This window comes from Neovison vison, chromosome 1 (assembly GCF_020171115.1).
Source record: "Neovison vison isolate M4711 chromosome 1, ASM_NN_V1, whole genome shotgun sequence".
NCBI classification, from domain to species: Eukaryota; Metazoa; Chordata; class Mammalia; order Carnivora; family Mustelidae; genus Neogale; species Neogale vison.
In genome coordinates this window covers 155,724,940-155,744,592 of record NC_058091.1, presented here as the reverse complement: position 1 = coordinate 155,744,592, position 19,653 = coordinate 155,724,940, and the positions used below count along the sequence as shown (strand labels likewise).

General features: G+C 41.4%; 1 protein-coding gene across 2 annotated transcripts in view; it reads left to right on the top strand.

Annotated features, from left to right (window-relative positions):
• Positions 1–19,653, top strand: part of NLRP3 (NLR family pyrin domain containing 3) — a 66,295-nt gene that overhangs the window by 15,197 nt on the left and 31,445 nt on the right. The window lies entirely within an intron of this gene.

Below are 19,653 nucleotides of genomic sequence, written 5' to 3'. Positions count from 1 at the left end.
ATCTCTGCAGACTTCCAACTAGGTGCCGTACAGGTCAATTCAGTTTTGACACTAACTACTCAGAGGTAGTGCGGACCCCACAGGTTAAGAACCTTGTCCTACATGTTCCCACACTGGCAATATCAGATATCAATGCAAGTAGTGGCACAGGTTACTTGCACTTCTTTCTTTATGACCTGGGGGGTTTTACACCCCCCTCCTCAGGTTTTAAAGTTTGCTAGGACCCCTCACAGAAATCAGGGAAACACAACTTACAGTTACATTTATTATAAAAGATATTATAAAAAATACATATGAACAGTGATACAGGGTGAAGTCGAGAAGGGTCTGGAGCACAGGGACACTTGTCCCCATGTAGTTGGGGCATTTCACTCTCCCAGCAACGGATGCATTCACCAACCCATAAGGTCACCAAACCTCATTGTTTAAGAGATTATTTTATAGAGTTTGATCATCCTTCCTTCTTTCTGCCTCCTCAGGGTTGGTGGATGGGCTGAAAGTTCCACCTCACCAATCGCCTGATCATTCTGGTGACCAGCCCCATCCCAAGGCTATCTGTGGGACCCACCTTCAGTCACCTCATTACTACAAACTTACCTGTGATCAGAAAGGGCTCCTTTGAATAGGAAAAGAGGCTGCTTCACTTAGGACATTTCAAGGGTTTTAGAAGCTCTGTGTAGGAACTGGGGACAAAGACTAAATGTATTTCTCATTATGACACACAAAATATCTACTGACAATCATGTACTTAAACATGTATCATGCCTTTTCCATGATCATTTTACATGGATTATCTCAGCTGACCTCATAAAAATCATGCCAAGTAGATATTAGTGTCTCTAACTCAAATAGGAACAAATGAGGCCAAGAGAGCTTAAGACCTTTTCCTAAGGACACTTGGATAGAAGGCAGTGGAACCCATGAAGACACAGCCCAGTGTAACCCCCTGCCTGTTGCCTTAACACTAGTGCAATACTGAGTCATGAGTCTTGCTGTCAGGTTTTCTAGGGGGCATCTACATCCCTGTCTGGGCCTCACAATCTTATCTTTTTTTGGACAGATTGCTTAGGCATTTTTGAATTGTGATTCTGTCAATGTTATCTCTACCTACAACAAGCAAACTGTAAATGTCTTCATTGACATTACTGATATGAATACCAACCATATCAGCACCAAGACAAATATAATAGAAAGGGTCTTTGATGAGGAATAATACATTAATTCATCATTACAACCTGCATAGGTTCACAACACTGTGATATCCTTCTACCTGTCCCATCAACCCATCCTCAGATATCACTGCATCTCTTTCCTTGGAAAGCCCTGTCTTCAATGTCTCCATATCCTCTCCTTCTTACTCTACCTCAGCAGTTTGGCTTCTGCTACTCCCTACTTGTTCAACAGACATATTTTGGCTCCTTTATTTCTGGGCATGCTGGAGGCTCACTTGTAGTTGCTGACAGTGGCAGTGAGTAAGACAGACCAAGAGTCATTTTTCACAAATATTGATAGAACAGGCAACAGACACTAGACAATAGACAAACAATATACAGTACATGCAAGTGACATAATAAAACTGGAGTTGACAGTAAAATCTGCTTTCTTGTCCAAGTGTTCCTCAAATGCCTCTTGAGTGACGTGGGATCAAGTACTTAGTGAAGTGAAAGTATGAGTGGTGAAGGAGTCAGGGAAAAACAAACAAACAAACAAACAAACAAACAAAAAACAAAACCCAAGGGAAAAATAGAAGGGAAGAGGTCCAGAACATGTTTTAGTCAATTTTATTGACTATATTCTCTATGCTGTACTTTTTGTCCTCATCACTAATTTATTTTATAACCACAAGTTATCCCCTTCACCTATTTTGCTTTCTCATTTGTCTCCATCTCCATTTGTCTCCATTTTGTTCATGGAACCACCAGTTTGTTCCCTGTATTTATGATTCTGTCTCTGTTTTTTTTCAATTTATTTATTTTCAGAAAAACATTATTCATTATTTTTTCACCATACCCAGTGCTCCATGCAAGCCGTGCCCTCTATAATACCCACCACCTGGTACCCCAACCTCCCACCCCCCCGCCACTTCAAACCCCTCAGATTGTGTCTCTGTTTTTTATTGATTTCTTGCTTTGTTTTGTTTTTTAGATTCCACATATATATCATGTGATATATTAAATAGGATCATTTTCTTAATTTCTCTTTCTGTTCCATTATTAGTGTATAGAAATGCAACCAATTTCTGTATATTAATTTTGTATCCTGCAACTTTACTGAATTCATTGATCAGTTCTAATAGTTTTTTTGTTGTATTCTTTAGGGTTTATAGTATCATGTGATTGCAAATAATGAAAATCTTTCTTTTTCCTTACCACTTTGGATTCCTTTTTTTTTTCTTGTCTGATTCCTGCAGCTAGGACTTCCAGTAACATGTTGAATAACAGTGGAGGGAGTGGCAATCTTTTCTTATTCCTGGTCTTAGAGGAAAAGTTCTCCGTTTTTACAATTGAATATGATTATAGCTGTGAGTTTGGCCACATATGACCTTCATTATATTGAAATATATTCCTTCTGAACCCACTTTGTTGGGAGGTTTTATTATGAATGGATGTTGTATTTTTTCACATGATTTTTTCTACAAGTATTGAGATGATCATATAACCTTTCTCTTATTAATGTGATATATCACATTGATTGTTTTGTAAATATTGTTTTGTAAATATTGAAGCACTCTTGCATCCCTGATAAATCCTACTTGACCATGATGAGTGATTTTTTAGTGTATTGTTGAATATTTTGTTGAGAATTTTTTCATTTGGCTTCATCAGGGATATTGGCCTGTAGTTCTCTCTTTCTTTTTCTTTTCTTTTTTTTTTTTCGTGTGTGTGTATGAGTGTGTGTGTGTGTCTTTGTCTGGTTTTGGTATTGGAGTAATGCTGGAGTCAGGGAATGAATTTGGAAGTTTCCTTCCTCTTCTATTGTTTGGAATAGTTTGAGAGGAATATTATATTCCTCTAATATATATATTATATATATATATATATATTATTATGTCACTTGCATGTACTGTATATTGTTTGTCTATTGTCTAGTGTCTGTTGCCTGTTCTATCAATATTTGTGAAAAATGACTCTTGGTCTGTCTTACTCACTGCCATTCTTTTTTTTTCCCAATTTATTTATTTTCAGAAAAACAGTATTCATTATTTTTTCACCAACCCAGTGCTCCATGCAAGCTGTGCCCTCTATAATAACCACCACCTGGTACCCCAACCTCCCACACCCCCGCCACTTCAAACCCCTCAGACTGTTTTTCAGAGTCCATAGTCTCTCATGGTTCACCTCCCCTTCCAATTTACCCAAATTCCCTTCTCCTCTCTAACGCCCCTTGTCCTCCATGCTATTTGTTATGCTCCACAAATAAGTGAAACCATATGATAATTGACTCTCTCTGCTTGACTTATTTCACTCAGCATAATCTCTTCCAGTCCCGTCCATGTTGCTACAAAAGTTGGATATTCGTCCTTTCTGATGGAGGCATAATACTCCATAGTGTATATGGACCACATCTTCCTTATCCATTCATCCGTTGAAGGGCATCTTGGTTCTTTCCATAGTTTGGCGACTGTGGCCATTGCTGCTATAAACATTGGGGTACAGATGGCCCTTCTTTTCACGACATCTGTATCTTTGGGGTAAATACCCAGGAGTGCAATTGCAGGGTCGTAGGGAAGCTCTATTTTTAATTTCTTGAGGAATCTCCACACTGTTCTCCAAAGAGGCTGCACCAACTTGCATTCCCACCAACAGTGTAAGAGGGTTCCCCTTTCTCCACATCCTCTCCAACACATGTTGTTTCCTGTTTTGTTAATTTTGGCCATTCTAACTGGTGTAAGGTGATATCTCAATGTGGTTTTAATTTGAATCTCCCTGAGGGCTAATGATGATGAGGATTTTTTCATGTGTCTGATAGCCATTTGTATTTCTTGATTGGAGAAGTGTCTGTTCATATCTTCTGCCCATTTTTTGATGTGTTTGTCTGTTTCGTGTGGGTTGAGTTTGAGGAGTTCATTATAGATCCTGGATATCAACCTTTTGTCTGTACTGTCATTTGCAAATATCTTCTCCCATTCCGTGGGTTGCCTCTTTGTTTTTTTGACTGTTTCCTTTGCTGTGCAGAAGCTTTTGATTTTGATGAAGTCCCAGAAGTCTATTTTCGCTTTTGTTTCCTTTGCCTTTGGAGACGTATCTTGAAAGAAGTTGCTGTGGCTGATATCGAAGAGATTACTGCCTATGTTCTCCTCTAAGATTCTGATAGATTCCTGTCTCACGTTGAGGTCTTTTATCCATTTTGAGTTGATCTTTGTGTACGGTGTAAGAGAATGGTCGAGTTTCATTCTTCTACATATAGCTGTCCAGCTTTCCCAGCACCATTTATTGAAGAGACTGTCTTTTTTCCACTGTATATTTTTTCCTGTTTTGTCGAAGATTAATTGACCATAGAGTTGAGGGTCCATATCAGGGCTCTCTACTCTGTTCCACTGGTCTATGTGTCTGTTTTTATGCCAGTACCATGCTGTCTTGGTGATCACAGCTTTGTAATAAAGCTTGAAATCAGGTAAGGTGATGCCGCCAGCTTTATTTTTGTTTTTCAACGTTTCCTTAGCGATTCGGGGTCTCTTCTGATTCCATACAAATTTTTGGATTATTTGCTCCAGCTCTTTGAAGAATGCCGGTGGAATTTTGATCGGAATGGCATTAAAAGTATAGATTGCTCTAGGCAGTATAGACATTTTAACGATGTTTATTCTTTCGATCCAAGAGCATGGAATGGTCTTCCATCTTTTTGTGTCTTCTTCAATTTCTTTCATGAGTGTTCTATAGTTCCTCAAGTATAGATCCTTTACCTCTTTAGTTAGGTTTATTCCCAGGTATCTTATGGTTCTTGGTGCTATAGTAAATGGAATCGATTCTCTAATTTCCCTTTCTGTATTTTCCTTGTTAGTGTATAAGAAAGCCACTGATTTCTGCACATTGACTTTGTATCCTGCCACGCTGCTGAATTGCTGTATGAGTTCTAGTAGTTTGAGGGTGGAGTCTTTTGGGTTTTCCATATAAAGAATCATGTCATCTGCGAAGAGAGAGAGTTTGACTTCTTCATTACCAATTTGGATACCTTTTATTTCTCTCTGTTGTCTGATTGCTGTTGCTAGGACTTCTAATAATATGTTTTTTTTTCCCAATTTATTTATTTTCAGAAAAACAGTATTCATTATTTTTTCACCACACCCAGTGCTCCATGCAAGCTGTGCCCTCTATAATACCCACCACCTGGTACCCCAACCTCCCACCCCACCGCCACTTCAAACCCCTCAGACTGTTTTTCAGAGTCCATAGTCTCTCATGGTTCACCTCCCCTTCCAATTTACCCAAATTCCCTACTACTCTCTAACGCCCCTTGTCCTCCATGCTATTGGTTATGCTCCACAAATGAGTGAAACCATATGATAATTGACTCTCTCTGCTTGACTTATTTCACTCAGCATAATCTCTTCCAGTCCCGTCCATGTTGCTACAAAAGTTGGATATTCGTCCTTTCTGATGGAGGCATAATACTCCATAGTGTATATGGACGACATCTTCCTTATCCATTCATCCGTTGAAGGGCATCTTGGTTCTTTCCATAGTTTGGCGACTGTGGCCATTGCTGCTATAAACATTGGGGTACAGATGGCCCTTCTTTTCACGACATCTGTATCTTTGGGGTAAATACCCAGGAGTGCAATTGCAGGGTTGTAGGGAAGCTCTATTTTTAATTTCTTGAGGAATCTCCACACTGTTCTCCAAAGAGGCTGCACCAACTTGCATTCCCACCAACAGTGGAAGAGGGTTCCCCTTTCTCCACATCCTCTCCAACACATGTTGTTTCCTGTTTTGTTAATTTTGGCCATTCTAACTGGTGTAAGGTGATATCTCAATGTGGTTTTAATTTGAATCTCCCTGAGGGCTAATGATGATGAGCATTTTTTCATGTGTCTGATAGCCATTTGTATTTCTTGATTGGAGAAGTGTCTGTTCATATCTTCTGCCCATTTTTTGATGTGTTTGTCTGTTTCGTGTGGGTTGAGTTTGAGGAGTTCATTATAGATCCTGGATATCAACCTTTTGTCTGTACTGTCATTTGCAAATATCTTCTCCCATTCCGTGGGTTGCCTCTTTGTTTTTTTGACTGTTTCCTTTGCTGTGCAGAAGCTTTTGATTTTGATGAAGTCCCAGAAGTCTATTTTCGCTTTTGTTTCCTTTGCCTTTGGAGACGTATCTTGAAAGAAGTTGCTGTGGCTGATATCGAAGAGATTACTGCCTATGTTCTCCTCTAAGATTCTGATAGATTCCTGTCTCACGTTGAGGTCTTTTATCCATTTTGAGTTGATCTTTGTGTACGGTGTAAGAGAATGGTCGAGTTTCATTCTTCTACATATAGCTGTCCAGTTTTCCCAGCACCATTTATTGAAGAGACTGTCTTTTTTCCACTGTATATTTTTTCCTGTTTTGTCGAAGATTAATTGACCATAGAGTTGAGGGTCCATATCAGGGCTCTCTACTCTGTTCCACTGGTCTATGTGTCTGTTTTTATGCCAGTACCATGCTGTCTTGGTGATCACAGCTTTGTAATAAAGCTTGAAATCAGGTAAGGTGATGCCGCCAGCTTTATTTTTGTTTTTCAACGTTTCCTTAGCGATTCGGGGTCTCTTCTGATTCCATACAAATTTTTGGATTATTTGCTCCAGCTCTTTGAAGAATGCCGGTGGAATTTTGATCGGAATGGCATTAAAAGTATAGATTGCTCTAGGCAGTATAGACATTTTAACGATGTTTATTCTTCCGATCCAAGAGCATGGAATGGTCTTCCATCTTTTTGTGTCTTCTTCAATTTCTTTCATGAGTGTTCTATAGTTCCTCAAGTATAGATCCTTTACCTCTTTAGTTAGGTTTATTCCCAGGTATCTTATGGTTCTTGGTGCTATAGTAAATGGAATCGATTCTCTAATTTCCCTTTCTGTATTTTCCTTGTTAGTGTATAAGAAAGCCACTGATTTCTGCACATTGACTTTGTATCCTGCCACGCTGCTGAATTGCTGTATGAGTTCTAGTAGTTTGGGGGTGGAGTCTTTTGGGTTTTCCATATAAAGAATCATGTCATCTGCGAAGAGAGAGAGTTTGACTTCTTCATTACCAATTTGGATACCTTTTATTTCTCTCTGTTGTCTGATTGCTGTTGCTAGGACTTCTAATACTATGTTGAACAAGAGTGGTGAAAGTGGGCATCCTTGTCTTGTTCCTGATCTCAACGGGAAGGCTGCAAGCTTTTTCCCATTGAGGATGATATTTGCTGTGGGTCTTTCATAGATAGATTTGATGAGGTTCAGGAATGTTCCCTCTATCCCTATACTTTGAAGCGTTTTAATCAGGAACGGATGTTGGATTTTGTCAAATGCTTTTTCTGCATCAATTGAGAGGACCATGTGGTTCTTCTCTCTTCTCATATTAATTTGTTGTATCACATTGATTGATTTACGAATGTTGAACCATCCTTGTAGCCCAGGGATGAATCCCACCTGATCATGGTGGATAATCTTTTTAATGTGTTGTTGGATCCTGTTGGCTAGGATCTTGTTGAGAATCTTAGCATCCATATTCATCAGTGATATTGGTCTGAAATTCTCTTTTTGGTATGGTCCTTGCCTGGTTTGGGGATCAGGGTAATGCTGGCTTCATAGAAAGAGTCTGGAAGTTTTCCTTCTGCTTCAATTTTTTGAAACAGCTTCAGGAGAATAGGTGTTATTTCTTCTTGGAAGGTTTGGTAGAATTCCCCAGGGAATCCGTCAGGTCCTGGGCTCTTGTTTTTTGGGAGATTTTTGATCACTGCTTCAATCTCGTTATTAGATATCGGTCTATTCAGGTTGTCGATTTCTTCCTGGTTCAATTTTGGTAGTTTATATTTTTCCAGGAATGCATCCATTTCATCTAGGTTGCTAAGCTTATTGGCATATAACTGTTCGTAGTAACTTCTGATGATTGTTTCTACTTCCTTGGTGTTAGTTGTGATCTCTCCCCTTTCATTCATCATTTTATGAATTTGGGATTTCTCTCTTTTCTTTTGGATTAGTGTAGCCAGTGGCTTATCGATCTTATTGATTCTTTCAAAAAACCAGCTTCTAGTTTCATTGATACGTTCTACTGTATCTCTGGTTTCTCCCTCATTGATGTCAGCTCTAATCTTGATGATTTCCCTTCTTATGTGTGGAGTTGGTTTGATTTGTTGTTGATCCTCCAGTTCTTTAAGGTGTAGAGACAGCTGGTGTGTTCTGGATTTTTCAATTTTTTTGAGCAAGGCTTGGATGGCTATATATTTTCCCCTTAGGACCGCCTTTGCTGTATCCCATAGGTTTTGGACCGAAGTGTCTTCATTGTCATTGGTTTCCATGAATTGTTTCAGTTCTTCTTTGATCTCCTGGTTGATCCAAGCATTTTAAGCAAGGTGGTCTTTAGCTTCCAGGTGTTTGAGTTCCTTCGGAACTTTTCCTTGTGATTGAGCTCCAGTTTCAAAGCATTGTGATCTGAGAATATGCAGGGAATCATCTCAGTCTTTTGGTATCGGCTGAGTCCTGATTTGTGACCCAGTATGTGGTCTATTCTGGAGAAGGTTCCGTGTGCACTTGAGAAGAATGAGTATTCTGCTGTTTTAGGGTGGAATGTTCTGTATATATCTATGAGGTCCATCTGGTCCAATGTGTCGTTCAATGCTCTTGTTTCTTTATTGATTTTCTGCTTCGATGATCTGTCTAATTCTGAAAGAGGCGTGTTAAGATCACCTACGATTAGTGTATTCATATCAATATGACTCTTTATCTTGATTAACAGTTTTCTTAAGTAATTGGCTGCTCCCATATTGGGAGCATAGATATTTACAATTGTTAGATCATCTTGGTGGATAGTCCCTTTAAGGATTATGTAGTGTCCTTCTGTGTCTCTGACTACAGTCTTTAGTTTGAAGTCTAATTTATCTGATATGAGAATCGCTACCCCAGCCTTCTTTTGAGTCCCATTGGCATGAAAGATGCTTCTCCACCCCTTCACTTTCAGTCTGCGTGTATCTTTAGGTTCAAAATGGGTCTCTTGTAGACAGCATATGGATGGGTCCTGTCGTTTTATCCAATCTGCAACCCTGTGCCGTTTTATGGGTGCATTGAGGCCATTCACATTGAGAGTGATTATTGATAGATACGTTTTTATTGACATCGAGTTACCTTTGAAGTATTTCTTTCTGTAGACTGTCTCTATATTTCTGTTCAATGCTATTCTTGGGATTTTTCCTCTTTTATAGAACCCCCCTTAATATTTCCTGCAGTATCGGCTTGGTGGTTGCATAGTCTTTTAAGTCTTGCCGGTCTTGGAAACTCTTTATCTCTCCATCCATTTTGAATGTCAGTCTTGCTGGATAAAGTATTCTTGGCTGCATGTTCTTCTCATTTAGTGCCCTGAATATATCTTGCCAGCCTCTTCTGGCTTGCCAGGTCTCTGTGGACAGGTCTGACGTTATTCTGATGGGCTTCCCTCTGTAAGTAAGGAGCCTCTTTGCCCTGGCAGCTTTCAAGAGATTATACCTACAATTATAATTTCTCAATTTGACTATCAGGTGTCGTGATGTTTTTTTGGAGTGTATAATCTTGGGTGGAGACCGTTCAGCCTCTAGTACATGAACGCTGGTTTCATTCGCGAGATTCGGAAAGTTTTCATGAAGGACTTGTTCCACGACATCTTCTAGACTTCTTTCTTTCTCCTCCCCTTCAGGAATTCCAATAATTCTGACGTTGGAACGCTTCATGGCATCACTTATTTCCCTAATTCTGCTTTCGTGGGATCTAAGCTGTTTGTTCCAGGCTTCCTCCTGATCCTTTCTCTCTATCTGTTTGTCTTCCAGATCACTAATTCTATCTTCTGTCTCAGTTACCCTAGCTTTGAGAGAGTTTAGATTGGATTGGAACTCATTGAGAGCATTGTGGACCTCCTCCCTGGTAGCTTTAAGCTCCGCCCTAACATTGTGAACATCCTGTCTGGTCGCTTTCAGTTCGGCTCTAATCAATTCTGTTTGGTCATCCATGGCTTTCTCCAACCTAGCTATTGCCTGGATAATTGTTAGCCTGAATTCTCTTTCCGACATATTGTCTATGTTGATAGCCGTTAGCTCTGTTGCAGAAGGTCCATCCTCTGTATTTTTCTTCTGTTGGGCATTCCTCCTCCTAGTCATTTTGGTGGGAGAAGACTGAACAGATGTAGCTGGATGTATCAACTCTGGTGCAGTCAAGGTGCACCCTGGAACACTTCCTGATCTCTGTCTCAGAAGCCTCAGTCTGGGTGCAGAAGCTGAATAAATTCCCCCTTGGACGCTGGCAGTGCAGGTTCCAAGTTGCAGACCCTGGGGGCGCAGGATCTTTTGCTCGTCCCCAAAGCCAAGGCAGTGGCGGCTGTCTGGGAGCTCCTGACCGCCAGAGAGGTTCCAAGCAGCGATCGCACACTGAGATTTTGCCGCTGGCCGGGGCTGGGAGTGCCCGGCTTGCGCGCACCTCTTTTCCGAGGCGGCTGTGGGTCGGGCGCGCGTCTGGGGCACTGAGAACGGGGCGCTGGTCCGTAAGCCGCAGGCTGGGCTTTTGCGCGCCTCTGTCCGGGGAAGAGTTTCGCGGGCGCGCGGCTTAGACTTTGAAACAATGGCCCGGGTCAAGAAGCGCCCCAGGGCCTTAGAAACCCAGGAGAGCTGGAGCGACGTGCACGCGCATCTCAAGCTTTGTGGTAGGGCTAGCGCGCGTTCTGCAGACCGGCTCCCATCCCCTCACAGGAGCCGGAACCCCGCGCTCTGGGGCACGCTGGCGGCTTAGGGACCAGGAGCCGGTTTCTCCGCCGCACTCTCTCTGCCTCCGCGCTGGGGAGGCCGTCTGGGACCGGGGACTCAAGCCCCTGTCCCTAGCCGCCCGATTCCCACAATTTGCCCCCGCGATCCTTTGCTCTTTTGGAGTGCTTTAAACCAGTCTCCGAGTTAATGCTGGTCCCCAGACGCAGGGCACTCTCGCTCGTATCGGGGTATTACTTTCGCACTGGTCGCCTCTGGTGGCTCCCTCCCCCTTTTGTTTATCTTCCGATATCAGTCCGCTGTTCCCATTCCGCTTTACCTGCTCACTGGCGTCTTCTGCCCCTGTAGAGATCCAGACGTGTATAATTCTGATCTCAGGCTGATTTCATGGGTGATCAGAGTTCTTTGGTAGGTAATCAGCTCACTTTGGGGTACCAGCTGAAAAGACGCCTCTTCCTAGTACCCCGCCATCTTGTCCCCCTGATCACAGCTTTGTAATAAAGATTGAAATCAGGTAAGGTGATGCCGCCAGCTTTATTTTTGTTTTTCAACATTTCCTTAGCGATTCGGGGTCTCTTCTGATTCCATACAAATTTTGGATTATTTGCTCCAGCTCTTTGAACAATGCCGGTGGAATTTTGATTGGAATGGCATTAAAAGTATAGATTGCTCTAGGCAGTATAGACATTTTAACAAAGTTTATTCTTCTGATCCAAGAGCATGGAATGGTCTTCCATCTTTTTGTGTCTTCTTCAATTTCTCTCATGAGTGTTCTATAGTTCCTCAAGTATAGATCCTTTACCTCTTTAGTTAGGTTTATTCCCAGGTATCTTATGGTTCTTGGTGCTCTAGTAAATGGAAACGATTCTCTAATTTCCCTTTCTGTATTTTCATTGTTAGTGTATAAGAAAGCCACTGATTTCTGCACATTGACTTTGTATCCTGCCACGCTGCTGAATTGCTGTATGAGTTCTAGTAGTTTGGGGGTGGAGTCTTTTGGGTTTTCCATATAAAGAATCATGTCATCTGCGAAGAGAGAGAGTTTGACTTCTTCATTACCAATTTGGATACCTTTTATTTCTCTCTGTTGTCTGATTGCTGTTGCTAGGACTTCTAATACTATGTTGAACAAGAGTGGTGAAAGTGGGCATCCTTGTCTTGTTCCTGATCTCAATGGGAAGGCTGCAAGCTTTTTCCCATTGAGGATGATATTTGCTGTGGGTCTTTCATAGATAGATTGGATGAGGTTCAGGAATGTTCCCTCTATCCCTATACTTTGAAGCGTTTTAATCAGGAACGGATGTTGGATTTTGTCAAATGCTTTTTCTGCATCAATTGAGAGGACCATGTGGTTCTTCTCTCTTCTCATATTAATTTGTTGTATCACATTGATTGATTTGCGAATGTTGAACCATCCTTGTAGCCCAGGGATGAATCCCACCTGATCATGGTGGATAATCTTTTTAATGTGTTGTTGGATCCTGTTGGCTAGGATCTTGTTGAGAATCTTAGCATCCATATTCATCAGTGATATTGGTCAGAAATTCTCCTTTTTGGTATGGTCCTTGCCTGGTTTGGGGATCAGGGTAATGCTGGCTTCATAGAAAGAGTCTGGAAGTTTTCCTTCTGCTTCAATTTTTTGAAACAGTTTCAGGAGAATAGGTGTTATTTCTTCTTGGAAGGTTTGGTAGAATTCCCCAGGGAATCCGTCAGGTCCTGGGCTCTTGTTTTTTGGGAGATTTTTGATCACTGCTTCAATCTCGTTATTAGATATCGGTCTATTCAGGTTGTCGATTTCTTCCTGGTTCAATTTTGGTAGTTTATATTTTTCCAGGAATGCATCCATTTCATCTAGGTTGCTAAGCTTATTGGCATATAACTGTTCGTAATAACTTCTGATGATTGTTTCTACTTCCTTGGCGTTAGTTGTGATCTCTCCCTTTTCATTCATCATTTTATGAATTTGGGATTTCTCTCTTTTCTTTCGGATTAGTGTAGCCAGTGGCTTATCGATCTTATTGATTCTATCAAAAAAACAGCTTCTAGTTTCATTGATACGTTCTACTGTATCTTTGGTTTCTCCCTCATTGATCTCAGCTCTAATCTTGATGATTTCCCTTCTTATGTGTGGAGTTGGTTTGATTTGTTGTTGATCCTCCAGTTCTTTAAGGTGTAGAGACAGCTGGTGTGTTCTGGATTTTTCAATTTTTTTGAGCAAGGCTTGGATGGCTATATATTTTCCCCTTAGGACCGCTTTTGCTTTATCCCATAGGTTTTGGACCGAAGTGTCTTCATTGTCATTGGTTTCCATGAATTGTTTCAGTTCTTCTTTGATCTCCTGGTTGATCCAAGCATTCTTAAGCAAGGTGGTCTTTAGCTTCCAGGTGTTTGAGTTCCTTCGGAACTTTTCCTTGTGATTGAGCTCCAGTTTCAAAGCATTGTGATCTGAGAATATGCAGGGAATAATCTCAGTCTTTTGGTATCGGTTGAGTCCTGATTTGTGACCCAGTATGTGGTCTATTCTGGAGAAGGTTCCATGTGCACTTGAGAAGAATGAGTATTCTGCTGTTTTAGGGTGGAATGTTCTGTATATATCTATGAGGTCCATCTGGTCCAATGTGTCATTCAATGCTCTTGTTTCTTTATTGATTTTCTGCTTCGATGATCTGTCTAATTCTGAAAGAGGCGTGTTAAGATCTCCTACGATTAGTGTATTCATATCAATATGACTCTTTATCTTGATTAACAGTTTTCTTAAGTAATTGGCTGCTCCCATATTGGGAGCATAGATATTTACAATTGTTAGATCATCTTGGTGGATAGTCCCTTTAAGGATTATGTAGTGTCCTTCTGTATCTCTGACTACAGTCTTTAGTTTGAAGTCTAATTTATCTGATATGAGAATCGCTACCCCAGCCTTCTTTTGAGTCCCATTGGCATGAAAGATGCTTCTCCACCCCTTCACTTTCAGTCTGCGTGTATCTTTAGGTTCAAAATGGGTCTCTTGTAGACAGCATATGGACGGGTCCTGTCGTTTTATCCAATCTGCAACCCTGTGCCGTTTTATGGGTGCATTTAGGCCATTCACATTGAGAGTGATTATTGATAGATACGTTTTTATTGACATCGAGTTACCTTTGAAGTCTTTCTTTCTGTAGACTGTCTCTATATTTCTGTTCAATGCTATTCTTGGGATTTTTCCTCTTTTATAGCACCCCCCTTAATATTTCCTGCAGTATCGGCTTGGTGGTTGCATAGTCTTTTAAGCCTTGCCGGTCTTGGAAACTCTTTATCTCTCCATCCATTTTGAATGTCAGTCTTGCTGGATAAAGTACTCTTGGCTGCATGTTCTTCTCATTTAGTGCCCTGAATATATCTTGCCAGCCTCTTCTGGCTTGCCAGGTCTCTGTGGACAGGTCTGACGTTATTCTCATGGGCTTCCCTCTGTAAGTAAGGAGCCTCTTTGCCCTGGCGGCTTTCAAGAGATTATACCTACAATTATAATTTCTCAGTTTGACTATCAGGTGTCATGATTTTTTTTGGAGTGCATAATCTTGGGTGGAGACCGTTCAGCCTCTAATACATGAACGCTGGTTTCATTCGCGAGATTCGGAAAGTTTTCATGAAGGACTTGTTCCACTATATCTTCTAGACTTCTTTCTTTCTCCTACCCTTCAGGGATTCCAATAATTCTGACGTTGGAACGCTTCATGGCATCATTTATTTCCCTAATTCTGCTTTCGTGGGATCTAAGCTGTTTGTTCCAGGCTTCCTCCTGATCCTTTCTCTCTATCTGTTTGTCTTCCAGATCACTAATTCTATCTTCTGTCTCAGTTACCCTAGCTTTGAGAGAGTTTAGATTAGATTGGAACTCATTGAGAGCATTGTGGACCTCCTCCCTGGTAGCTTTAAGCTCCGCCCTAACATTGTGAACATCCTGTCTGGTCGCTTTCAGTTCTGCCCTAATTAATTCTGTTTGGTCATCCATGGCTTTCTCCAACCTAGCTATTGCCTGTATAATTGTTAGCCTGAATTCTCTTTCCGACATATTGTCTATGTTGATAGCCGTTAGCTCTGTTGCAGAACGTCCATCCTCTGTATTTTTCTTCTGTTGGGCATTCCTCCTCCTAGTCATTTTGGTGGGAGAAGACTGAACAGATGTAGCTGGATGTATCAACTCTGGTCCAGTCTAGGTGCACCCTGGAACACTTCCTGATCTCTGTCTCAGAGAGAAGCCTCAGTCTGGGTGCAGAATCTGAATAAATTCCCCCTTGGACGCTGGCAGTGCAGGTTCAAATTAAAGACCCTGGGGGCGCAGGATCTTTTGCTCGTCCCCAAAGCCAAGGCAGTGGCGGCTGTCTGGGAGCTCCTGACCACCAGAGAGGTTCCAAGCAGCGATCGCACACTGAGATTTTGCCGCCGGCCCGAGCTGGGAGTGCCCGGCTTGCGCGCACCTCTTTTCAGAGGCGGCTGTGGGTCGGGCGCGCGTCTGGGGCACTGAGAATGGGGCGCTGGTCCGTAAGCCACAGGCTGGGCTTTTGCGCACCTCTGTGCGGGGAAGAGTTTCGCGGGCGCGGCTTAGACTTTGAAACAATGGCGCGGGTCAAGAAGCGCCCCCGGGCCTTAGAAACCCAGGAGAGCTTGAGGGACGTGCGCGCGCATCTCAAGCTTTGTGGTAGGGCTAGCGCGCGTTCTGCTGACCGCCACAGCTCCCATCCCCTCACAGGAGCCAGAACCCACGCGCCCTGGGCGCGCTGGCGGCTTAGGGACCAGGAGCCGGTTTCTCTGCCGCACTGTCTCTGCCTCCGCGCCAGGGAGGCCGTCTGGGACCGGGGACTTAAGCCCCTGTCCCTAGCCGCCCCGATTCCCACAATATGCCCCCGCGATCCTTTGCTCTTTTGGAGTGCTTTCAACCAGTGTCCAAGTTAATGCTGGTCCCCAGACGCAGCGCACTCTCGCTCGTATCGGGGTATTACTTTTGCACCGGTCGCCTCTGGTGGCTCCCTCCCCCTTTTGTTTATCTTCCAATATCAGTCCGCTGTTCCCATTCTGCTTTACCTGCTCACTGGCGTCTTCCGCCCCTGTAGAGATCCAGACGTGTATAATTCTGATCTCAGGCTGATTTCATGGGTGATCGGAGTTCTTTGGTAGGTAATCAGCTCACTTTGGGGTACCAGATGAAAAGACGCCTCTTCCTAGTGCCCCGCCATCTTGTCCCCCCTCCGGTAGTACTCTTTTTAAAATATTTGATAGAATACACCTGTAAAACCATTTGGCCCTGACTTTTATTTGTTGGTAATTATATTTGATTACTGATGACATTTCATTAATTGGTCTGTTCAAATTTTCTATTTCTTTCTGATTCAATTTGAAAAATTATGTTTCTAAGAATTTATCTACTTCTTATAGGTTGTCCAGTTTGTTGGCATATACGTTTTCATAAAATTCTCTTATATTCATTTGTACTTTTGTGGTGTCTTATGTTATTTCTCCTTCATTTCTATTTTCATGTATCTGGGTCTCCTTTCTCTCTTAATGAGTCTGGCTAAGGGTTTTTAATTTTGTTTATAGTTTCAGAGAACCAGCTCCTGGTTTCATTGATCTTTTGCACTGTTTCTTTAGTCTCTATTTAATTTTTTTATGTTCTAGTCTAGAACATTTTTTCTTGTTTCTTCAGGCAGGCTTGTATTGCTATTAAGTTTTCTCTTAGAACAGGTTTTGCTGCATCCTAAAGATTTCAAATTGCTCTGTTATCGATTTGTCTTCATGGTTTTTTTTTATTTTATTTTTATTTTTTTTCCAATTTATTTATTTTCAGAAAAACATTATTTATTATTTTTTCACCACACCCAGTGCTCCATGCAAGCCATGCCCTCTATAATACCCACCACCTGGTACCGCAACCTCCCAACCCCCCGCCACTTCAAACCCCTCAGATTGTTTTTCTCCATGGTTTTAAAAATTTCCTCTTTGATTTTTTGGTTGACCCATTCATTGTTTTGGAGAATGTTGTTTAACCTCCATGTATTAGTGTTCCTCACAGATTGTTTCTTGTAATTCATTTCTGGTTTTTTTACTGTTGTGGTCAGAAAAGATGCTTGATATAACTTCAAACTTCTTAAATTTATTGAGATTTGTCTTGTGGAGAATGTTTTATATGCACTTGAAAAGAATGTGTGTTCTGCTGTTTCTGGGTGGAATGTTCTGTATATATCTGTTAGGTCCATCTGGTCCAATGCGTTATTCAAAGCCGCTGTTTTCTCATTGACCTTCTGTGTGGATGATCTGTCCATTGGTGTAATTGGAGTGTTAAAATCACCTATTGTAATTGTATTACTGTCATTTTCTCCTTCTATGCCTGTTAATAACTGATTTACTTATAGGTATTCCTATGTTGGGTGCTTAGATATTGACAATTGTTATAGCCTCTTATTGGATTTTCCCATTACCATTATACAGTGCCTTTCTTTTTTCCTTTTTTAAAATTACAATCTTTTCTTTATTTTTATTTTTTTTAAAGATTTTATTTGACAAAGATCACAAGCAGGCAGAGAGGCAGGCAGAGAGAGAGGAAGGGAAGCAGACTCCCTGCTGAGCAGAGAGCCCGTTGCAGGGCTGGATCCCAGGATCCTAGGATCATGACCTGAGCCGAAGGCAGAGGTTTTAACCCACTGAGCCACCCAGGCACCCCACAATCTTTGCTTTAAAGTTTGTTTTGTTAGAGACAAGTATTACCACTTTGGCTTTTTTTTCTTTTCTATTTGTATATTATATTTTTCAATCCTTTCAGTTTTAGTCTTTTTCTTTTTAAAAAGATTTTTTTAAAGATTTTATTTTTTTATTTGACAGACAGAGATCACAAGTAGGCAGAAAGGCAGGCAGAGAGAGAGGAGAAAGCAGGATCCCCGAAGAGCAGAGACCCCAATGTGGGGCTCGATCCCAGGACCACAAAGGTGACCCTTTTTTCTAAAGATTTTATTTATTTATTTGATAGAGCGAGACTCAGTGAGAGAGGGAACAGAAGCAGGGGGAGTGGGAGAGGGAGAAGCAGACTCCCCACTGAGCAGGGACCCTGATGCGGGGTTCAATTCCAGGACCCTGGGATCACGACCTGAGCTGAAGGCAGATGCTTAATGACTGAGCCACCCAGGTGCCCAAGTCTGTTTTTGTCTTTAAGTTTGTAGTAAATTTCTTGCAGGGAACATGTAGATGGATCTATTTCTTTCTTTTTTTTAATTTATCCAGTCAACCTATGTGTTTTGATTGGAGTACTTAGTCCATTTACATTTAAAGTAGTTATTAATAAGCATGCGTTTATTTCCATTTTGTTAATTGTTTTCTGGTTGCTTTTGTAGTTCCTTTCTTGTCCTCTTGTTCTCTTCCCTTGTGATTTGGTGACATTCTCCAGTGTTATGTGTAGATTAAGTTAAAAATTTTGGGAGTAGGTATTTATTATAGGTTTTTGATTTGTATTTACCATGAGGTTCATATATAGCATCTTAGGCATTTATCAGTCTATATTAAGTTAATGGTTGCTTGAGTTTGAACACATTCTAAAAACACTAAATTTTTACTCCCCTTCCATGTTTTATGTATATGTCATATTTTATCTCCTTTTTTAATTTGCGTATCGCCTGACTAATATTTGTAAATATAACTGATTTTATTACCTTCTTGTTTTAACCTTCATACTAACTTTTATTTTCCCCCAATTTATTTATTTTCAGAAAAACAGTATTCATTATTTTTTCACCACACCCAGTGCTCCATGCAAGCTGTGCCCTCTATAATACCCACCACCTGGTACCCCAACCTCCCACCCCCCCGCCACTTCAAACCCCTCAGACTGTTTTTCAGAGTCCATAGTCTCTCATGGTTCACCTCCCCTTCCAATTTACCCAAATTCCCTACTCCTCTCTAACGCCCCTTGTCCTCCATGCTATTGGTTATGCTCCACAAATGAGTGAAACCATATGATAATTGACTCTCTCTGCTTGACTGATTTCACTCAGCATAATCTCTTCCAGTCCCGTCCATGTTGCTACAAAAGTTGGATATTCGTCCTTTCTGATGGAGGCATAATACTCCATAGTGTATATGGACCACATCTTCCTTATCCACTCATCCGTTGAAGGGCATCTTGGTTCTTTCCATAGTTTGGCGACTGTGGCCATTGCTGCTATAAACATTGGGGTACAGATGGCCCTTCTTTTCACGACATCTGTATCTTTGGGGTAAATACCCAGGAGTGCAATTGCAGGGTCGTAGGGAAGCTCTATTTTTAATTTCTTGAGGAATGGCCACACTGTTCTCCAAAGAGGCTGCACCAACTTGCATTCCCACCAACAGTGTAAGAGGGTTCCCCTTTCTCCACATCCTCTCCAACACATGTTGTTTCCTGTTTTGTTAATTTTGGCCATTCTAACTGGTGTAAGGTGATATCTCAATGTGGTTTTAATTTGAATCTCCCTGAGGGCTAATGATGATGAGCATTTTTTCATGTGTCTGATAGCCATTTGTATTTCTTGATTGGAGAAGTGTCTGTTCATATCTTCTGCCCATTTTTTGATGTGTTTGTCTGTTTCGTGTGGGTTGAGTTTGAGGAGTTCATTATAGATCCTGGATATCAACCTTTTGTCTGTACTGTCATTTGCAAATATCTTCTCCCATTCCGTGGGTTGCCTCTTTGTTTTTTTGACTGTTTCCTTTGCTGTGCAGAAGCTTTTGATTTTGATGAAGTTCCAGAAGTTT